Raw genomic sequence first — 9320 nt, forward strand, 5'->3', positions numbered from 1 at the left:
TTATTAAATTTGAGATAGTATTTATAATGTAAACATATTTGGTATATATTTTGATATATTTATGAAAATCTAATTTAATAGTATTTTTCAATATCAACATATCGTTATTTACTTTAGAGTTAAAAAGATTTCTTAACAAAAGTATGCTAATTGAATAATCATAGTATATACATACTATATATTATATAAAATTTTTATTTTTTCTTTAAAACTTAGCATATTCCAGTTCATTAAAATTAGATTTTTAATTATGTTTAATTTCAATAATTCTTTAATTAATGTATGCTATTAATTTGATTGAAAATATATCATTGATGCGAAAATTGTATGCTGAATTTAAAATTAAATAGCTAACCTATATTTTAGGGAATACTTTCAATTCGTTACCTTAAAATCATACATTTAAACTTAAAATTTTACATATATAAACATATTTAATTTGGTAAGATATTGTGCATCTCATCAATACAATCTAAACAGTTAATACACATATATTCTCATTGCCTTAATTTCAATTTTCAAAAAGATCTTTAAAAAATCTGATCTTATTAAACATAACTTGTGATAAAATTTAGCCGCCCCTTCCTAGCCTATAAATAGATACTCTAATTTGTGAAAAAAAAAAATAGATACTCTAATTAAATCATTCACATACCCCACATAAACTCTAGTACTCATTTTTCAAAGCTTTTATGATTTGTTTTTCATGTTGTTTAACTTTCTGATTTGTTTTCTTTAAATCTTTTGAGGTTATTTTGTTTGGAATAGAACTTGACTAGAGAACACATCGGCAACAAAGCTATACATTGAGATATGTGTGGTATATCTCTTTATTTCTCTAAATAAAGAGATTTAAGATTGTATCTCTTTGTTTTTTTCATCTCAATTTGCGGTAACTGGAATGTCTAGAAAACTTATTAAATAGTTGATACATTTTCGTTTTTACGCAATTAAGATTGCCTTCGATGCTTTGTTTCTTATATTAATTTTTTGGTTCACAGGTGTCAAATAGAACTAATGACTACAAGTTATGAAATATCTCAAGTGTTTAGAGTAAAGAACTCAAAATGAGATTGCCAAGATACTAATAGTGAGTTTGATGCATAAGCTGTTAGTTCAGTGATTAAGTATGTTCTCAAGAATGTTCAACATGTATGTTTCTAATTCGGGTTTGGTGGGTAATGTGTATCTTCCACAAAGATGCATCATCTACTGAAATGCCACATATGGAGAAATAAATAAACATGGAGAAGAGTCGAGACATATTTAATAGAACACTATAGTAGATCATGCATTTGTTTAAATTTCTCATGTTATATGCAAATATATTAGCTGCATTTAGATTAATTTTGTAATACGAAACCCACATAGTTTACTTATATTTAATACCTTAATTCTTAAATTCATTTAGTATAAATGTACTTATATTATCAAAGAAAATTATAATATGACAAAATATTCTTACTATTATTATAATTTAGACTTAGTAACTAATATACTTAATCAAATATTTTCAATATTAGATTATTTACTTTTAAATTTTATATTACAAATTTAAATATTATTCTAAAATTGCTTTCATAATTAAACGAATATATAATGTTACACATATAAAATTACACATTTTTAACTTAAATCATTTTCTTCTTTTCATAATATGTGTTTCTTTCCTTCAATACAAATTATAACCAAAAGGAATATATATGTGATCTAACACAAATAAGATTTATCACTGCACTATAGTTAATAAAAATTAACATATTCTAATCTGTTTAGAATTGTCATTATCCGTAAATATTCCCCTGCGCTGTAGCACGGGTCCGGTCTTAGTGGGCATTTAAAATGTTATGACCCAATATATTAGAAAATATTTAGTGGGTAAGTGTTAAAAATTAAACCCAAATAAAAAGAAGGAGTTGCTGACGAGGCAGGACCAGAAGTGAGTAAGGTTAACTTTATATATATATTCAGCTGGAAGATGTCTCTATATTACTCTCATGGTTGATGAAAATGAACACACAACCCAGAAGCAAAACAGCTCATTTACACTGAGTTTCCTAATTACATACTTTGTTTGGAACAGAAGCACTAAAACATGTGTTACTCGAATGCATTTTTATCTCACGAAATGGTGGTGATGAGTTTTACAAGAGAATATCCTTCTAACAATTAGAGGAGGTGCAACCTGTTTTATTTAGAGACGCATGTTCTTTTCTACGTCTTCTTAAGAAGAAGAATAGTATATCAATGTAACCAAATCTTCACTTTGAAGAATACTAAGCTCAAAGCAGATATGCAATGTTTTTTGTTTCTTTGTTTAATGTTTCTAATTTTGCTGAATCGAATTTTGGCTACTTTTTAAAAACTTAAAGTAATAATTAATAATTATTATTTATTATTTTGATCACAAATATAATTTTGTGCGTATGTACGGGGCAGATACTAGTCTCTTTATATATAATAAGACTTAGCTAGAGAGAGAAGTCTCAAGCAAAGTTAGGCAAAAACAATGCATGTGACACTGTGACATGAGAATCCACTAGCTTCTGGAAAAGGATTAGAGCAATAGAGCTAACAATCATATAAAACACCATGTGGCTCCGTGACATTGAACAACATGCAGAATATCATATAAGTTTTTTATAATATATACGTTTCAAACCCACGCATAGCATGAGATGTTTCCTAGTATCGAAATAAGAACAAGAGACATATAAATGCAACTAATGGTAACACTTTTTCATCATAGTTCTAACAGTGGAAAATATGTTCATACGAATAAAACAGAGCCTTTGTCTTATTATTGCTTCAACTTGTTGATGCAAAGCTTCATCTTCAATGAGTCACCACGCAAAAAACGCTAAGGGATCAACATGAAGCTCTCTTCAGGTCTTTGGGAGCTCACCTCAAGGATTCTCTTCACCTCCGATGATTCGTAAGTCATAGTGTTCCCATCCACCGTGTATATTAGATGGTATGAAAACTCTCCTACTTCTGAACTAGGGGGTGCAATGCAGCTTACAGTTACATACACACCATACGGTTCTCTAAAACACTGCACTGCGAACGATAGGTTTATCATATATTCAATTTCAATTAATATCTTATCATTGATGTTCATCCGAACATTAAAGAATTTGTCACAGCGGAACAACATGTATCTGTCTGGTGGTCACGGGTAAAATGACGGAACATGTTATCGTATGAGCAAATGTAACTGCAGTCTTCCAGAGGGCATGAGCAAACCTGAGAGAAGGTACATTCCTTCTCATGTGTTGTTACTTTCCCATAAGAGACATTTTTGGTGCAACCTAAGTTGGCGTTTGGGCATGGAACAAAAATCGATTCAAGAACCTTCTCCATTGCTCTGCAGCGACTGTGACAAACAGGCAAAGCACATGAAGGACACTTATTACTCAGTTTGGGAAAGCATGAAGCGCAAGCTAAATGTCCATTATCACACTGAAACAAGAAAAAAAAAAACAAAAAAAACTCAACAGAGTTACTATCAAAGCCGTATTCAAGAAACGAGCACCTAGCAAGAGTTTTCATCTTCTTAATGCAAAGTTTGATCCCAAACTAAGCAGTCATAAAAAATTGTACATACTCGGAAGATAGGAATAGTGAATGGCTCGACGCAAATAGGGCAGTCGAGAAAATCAAGATCCAGCATTGACGAGCGAGTTTTATCCTCTGTTCGTTGCCTCTTTCGTAAGTGAATGTTGCTCATACCATATACATCGCTTGAGGAACACTCCATAATGATACACTGAAATTGAATTGATTAAGGTTTATTAGTCTAGACGCTTAAAAATATGAGACATGGTTTTGGTTGAGTTCGAACCAAAATATTAATTTCCCCTATTCAATTGTTTGGATTCACTTGACTCAAAATCGTAAAAATTCGAATTTACAAACTGTGAATCTTAACAATTCGAAGCCGCACAGCAGTAAACACCCTGCTTCTACAAATATCAATAGGCAAACAAACTAGATATCAATAGGCAAAAAAGTGAGTGTAGATGTTATCATATGATCCAGTGTAACTGCAGTCCAATGCAGGGCAGGAGCATTGAGTAAAAGTGCATTCCTTTTCATGGATTGATTCATACTTGGCGTTACGGCAAGGGACAAAGACTGATTCAAGAACACTCTCCATTGCTCTGCAGCGATTGTGGCCCACAGGCGAAGCACATGAAGGGCACTTATTACTCAGTTTGGGACAGCAAGAGGAGCAAGCCAAATGACCATTCTCACACTGAAAATCCAAAACCAATCAAAGCTTTAATAACCACACATATGGAAAAGAGACAACAGGTTAATCCAAAAATAAAACTGTCACAGTATAACCCCAAAATGTAAGCTTACGAAAACCTCAACTGATGATTAATAGTAACTAATATATATACTCGATGTTGCCTAGTTAATAGTTATACACACATTGCAAATGAGAAAATGCTATTTAGGGAGAAACAGATTAGAAACAAAACCTGAAAGATTGGAATAGTCAATGCCTCGAAGCAAATGGGACAATTCAAAACATCCAGACCAAGCAGCATCGCCGAACTACTACGTTGCCTCTTTTTCAAGTGAGTGTTGTTGCGCAATCCTTCTCTATCGCTGTTAAATTCGAAAACTGAGCCTCCCACCACATCAATAGAATTATACTGTAGGATATGTCTACCTTGTTCCTCATTGCCTCCACTTTTAGTTTGAGGCTTCCTTGGACAAGATCGTAAATGGCGCCACAGATTTGATGATATACGAGGTGTCACCAAAACCTTACCACAATGGATACAACTACCCCTTCCTCTGCCATCTTCCCCTGTACCTACCGATACAAACTCTTTCCAAGCATCAGCTTTTTCACAGTCACCCTGAACCGGTCCTTGAGTTTCTCTATCACCCTCCTCACTCGTTTCCATACATTCATTCTTAATATTACGAGTTACAAACTGCAAATCCATTCTGCATGAATCATAAATAACATAGATGAAATCATTATCTGCTCGTTATAGTGGCAAAGTGATCAGCTTTATAGAATAATCCCATTTCCCATAAGAAGAGAAAACACACAAAAGCAAAGATTAAAGTTTTCAACAAAAAAAAACCCTAAATAGAGATGTTAAGGGATAAAAACAACGAATTTATTAAGGGAGTAACACTATCTAGAAGCAAAGAAACTAAAGAAAAGAACACAAATATGAAAAAGCCCTAAAGTCCATGCTGCGTTTGATTTGAATTAGTAATGTTATCTCACTTGAACAGAGCGAATGATTAATGGGTTTTCACCATAATAAGCTGCAAAGGACGAAGACGAAGACGAAGACGAATTGAGAAAGAGCTGAGAGATTTTGGGGGTTTCTTTTTCGTGAAGATGAACGAGAAGAATGTATAAAACGTATCGTTTCACTGAATTAACAAAGCCACGTCGTTTTAGAGCCAAAGGACTTGAAAAATAACTAAATAAAAGAGAACATTTCGTGTCAAAGGAAAATATGAGGAATTTTGTAAAGAAATACCATGCAGTGAAAGTATTATGAAAATATTGTTAATGGCTACTCTCTTTTTTTTACCTCAAAATGTAGTTACACACATAAAATATTGTCCGAGCTTGAAAATCTATATTAACATTTTTGCAACAATTTTGTCAAAGTAGTCTTGAAGTTTGAAGGTATTTATAACTAATGTCATTATCATTAAAACATTTTTTTAAAGAATTAAAAAATCCAACCGAAATATGCAAAAATAAGATAAGTGAATTAAATATCCTCCTATCAATTAAGTAAAATGTTCCTAAATTATCTCCACCTCCGAGCCTAATTTTTTGCAAAAGTAAACAAAATTTTCGCCATTCCAATATAGGAAAATCTATATTCGCTCCAATTAATCATATTCAATTACTTCAAGTTCTTTAGTTTTGTTTAAAATTTTAATGTTATTATCTATATAGCTAATTAATTTTTATAAAAGGTTTAAAATATATTATTTAACAAAATTTAATAAATTTAAATTATTTTGGGACGGGTTATGTCGATATTCTTATAAATTTAAAATGTCAATAATCCATCGCTACAACCATCGGTTTTATATACTAAAAAGTAATAAATTTCTAAAAATATAATTTATAGAGAAAATATAGACCTGCGGTGTACTGTTAAACGATGGTCCTCACAATTAAGTCTATCGGGATTACGGATTTTAGGAAGGTACGTCTGCGATTGGCGGGTTGTCCCAAAAACTACAAATATATGATTAAAATAAATATATTATATATAAGTAATATTTTTACATAGTTATTATGTATATATAATACATGAAATATGTGATAATGTGAGGAAATTTAATGGTTACCAATTAAGATATTTACAAAATATCAATATTATAAGTTATTTAAATTTTTTTTTCTTTGCCACTAACTTTTTAAAGAATAATTAATATAAAATTTAGGTCGGAGACATGATTAGGCATAACTTTAACGACCGCGGTCTTAACGGGTTGACCCGCTGCGGGCCAAGAAAAAAGAAATGTGAACCGACCTGTTTGACACCTCTATATATATGATTATTATAAACAAACATGTACAACTTAATAATATAAAAGGATATTAATACTATATATTAATTTATAACGTAAATAATATTTTGTGTTGTATATTGCAGATTAAATCGTAGAATTAACAATCAAAATACAACAATACAATCTTAAACATCAAATAAAACATATAAAATTAATTAACAATTACAACTTGAAATTTAATGATTTTAGTAAAAAAAATAATTCTGCGGTGTACTGCGGGTTAAAATCTAGTTGAAATGAAAAATTCTCTTTAGTTCCACCCTTCTTAGTTAACCAATCAAAATTAAAATAAAAAAATACAAAACAAATTAATGAAACAAATTTTGTAGATTTTTAATTAAAGAAATTATGTCCATCTGGATTTATATTTTATAATTAAAAAAATTTCATAATTGATTAGGTTTATAAAGGATGATTAGAGTTTAGATTTTATAGTGAAACAAAATTATATGTTAGGGTTTAGGGTTTAAATTTTACACTTAAACAAAATTATTTAGATTTTATAGTTAAACAAAATTATATTTCAGTTTGGATTTATAATTGAAAGGTTAAGGTTTGGATTTTATAAATAAAAGACTATAAATAATGTTACATTAAAGATTTTATAATTAAAAACTATAAATAATGTTATGATTAGTGATTTTAAAATTGATTTTAAATTTTCCGAGCTTGAAATTTTAAATGCTTGTACCATTTAACTTAATTACTGTTTTTTTAAAATGAATGTGAAAATATATTCAAACCAAAACAAGTCAATTTTACAATCAATGTGTCCTTATATCAAAAACAGGTTGATTAAAGCTGAAAGATTTGGAGACAGAGAAATTAGACACGAGAGGCCAACCAGAGCTGTAGTCCATCACTAAACGTAGTTACTGCCTTACTGTTTTTACCACAACTTAATTACTGTTTTAAACGATATAGACTTAAATCCGATTCCCTACACGGATCCACAGTGGCTCTAGACTTTTGATACACCATTATTAGAAGCAGGTTTATACGGGTTTGGTGGTTTTTGCATCCCACTAGAAGCAGGCTTATGCGGGTATGGTTGTTTCTGCATCTCGGCAAACTTATCAGATAACATACATACACCAACTTCTGTAACCAGCGTAAAGGCACCTTTTGAGCCATTAAGCTTGTTCATTGTCCGGATGAAGCAAAAGTGCTAACTTCTTGTACTGGACATTAGTTTGAGAATTCACTACAAGAAAACATGGTTTTTACCACTACAGTTGGCGACTACATATGTAATCGTTATTTTTGGCGACTATCTAACGACTATTGGGCGATTATTTTACGACCATAAATATTTGGTCGTACATTAGTCGCCTTTTTATGACTACATATAGTAGTTGGTATATTAGTCGTAATTTAGCGACTATTTTATGACTATATTGCATATCAGAACAAATAGTCACCAGTTTAGCGACTATTTTATGACTATATCGCATACCGAAACAAGTAGTCACTAAATATTCGTCAATTTAGCGACTAATATGCGACTCAGGGTAAAGATCCCTAAAAAGTCGCATATTAGTCGCTATTTAGAAAAAATTTAAAAAATTTAAAATTTAGCCTCAAACCCTTAACCAAACTCCAAAACTTAAATCATAAACTCTAAATTTTAAACTCGGAATTTTTAATCTTAGATATTAATTCATAAACCATACAACCAAAACATAAACATTATTATATATACGTAAACCAAACTTTAGAACTTATAAGAAAATCTATCTCAAATCTTAAATCTTAACCCTAAACCCTATACCCCAAATCATTAACCAAACTCCAAAACCTAAATCATAAACTCTAAATCTTGAATTTTGAATTCTTGATCATAAAAATTAATCTATAAACCATAAAACCAATATTTAAAACCGTTTACATATTTTTTTACGAAAAGTAATTTAAAAAAAACCTACTTACTTATAAATTTAAATTTAAATATATATATATATATATATATATATATATATATATTAAAAACTAAATTTTCTAGTTCCATATTTCTAAAACTTAAATCCCAAACCATTATAAACTCTAAATCTTGAACTTTATACTCATACTTTAGAATTAAATAATCTAAAATTTACATTGAAAGATTTATAATATAGAGGGAAAATGAAATTTGAGGCCAATTGGAGGAAAATGAAATATGGGCCTACAATTCTTCAAAGCCTTACTCTTTCCCTTTTCTACTATGTCTGTGCTTCTTCTTCTGCCGTAATTCATCTCTCTCTCTCTCTCTCTCTCTCTCTCTCTCTTTGAAATTCACACTTTGAAATTCCGACTATGAGCGAGCATGTTGCTGGTGGGTTCGAGATTGGCGATGATTGGATCTGGCCTTTCTAAGAAGGCGACAACTGAAAAGCAGTACAGCTGGTCTCCTGTTCCCCATTGGCCGATTAGCTCGATTTCGTAAGAAGGACGAGTACGCCGAACGTGTTGGTGTCGTTGCTTGGATTTAGTTAGCCGCCGAGGTAATTAGCCCTTCTCTCACAGTTATTTTGATTTTCAAATTCATAAAACCCTAATTTGAACGGGGTTTTTTTTTTTTTTTTTTTTTTAAATTATATCTGTGTAAGTTATGGAATTGACAAGAAACACAGAGATGGATAATAAGAAGACTATGATTGTATCACTTCACTTTCAGCTTGCGGTGAGAAACGATGGGGAGCTGTGTGAGTTGGTTGGTGATGTGAAGATTTCTAATGGAGGTGTTGTTGGGTTGTTGTTCT

At 30.9% G+C, this 9320-nt stretch overlaps 1 protein-coding gene and 1 pseudogene across 2 annotated transcripts in view; both read left to right on the plus strand.

The window, feature by feature from the left end:
* Positions 1-9320, plus strand: part of LOC104720546 — a 218764-nt pseudogene that overhangs the window by 32332 nt on the left and 177112 nt on the right.
* The window catches only part of LOC104719468 (60S ribosomal protein L7-3-like), a 2010-nt gene continuing 1492 nt past the window's right edge, over positions 8803-9320 (plus strand). Inside the window, exons 1-2 of one of the 2 annotated variants that reach the window (XR_756615.2) lie at positions 8803-9062; positions 9168-9241. The gene's annotated coding sequence lies outside the window, so the exon portion shown is untranslated. The remainder of the gene's footprint in view (positions 9063-9167; positions 9242-9320) is intronic. The other variant, XR_756619.2, reaches the window with a different exon arrangement.

Source organism: Camelina sativa, chromosome 10 (assembly GCF_000633955.1).
Source record: "Camelina sativa cultivar DH55 chromosome 10, Cs, whole genome shotgun sequence".
Classification (NCBI taxonomy): Eukaryota; Viridiplantae; Streptophyta; class Magnoliopsida; order Brassicales; family Brassicaceae; genus Camelina; species Camelina sativa.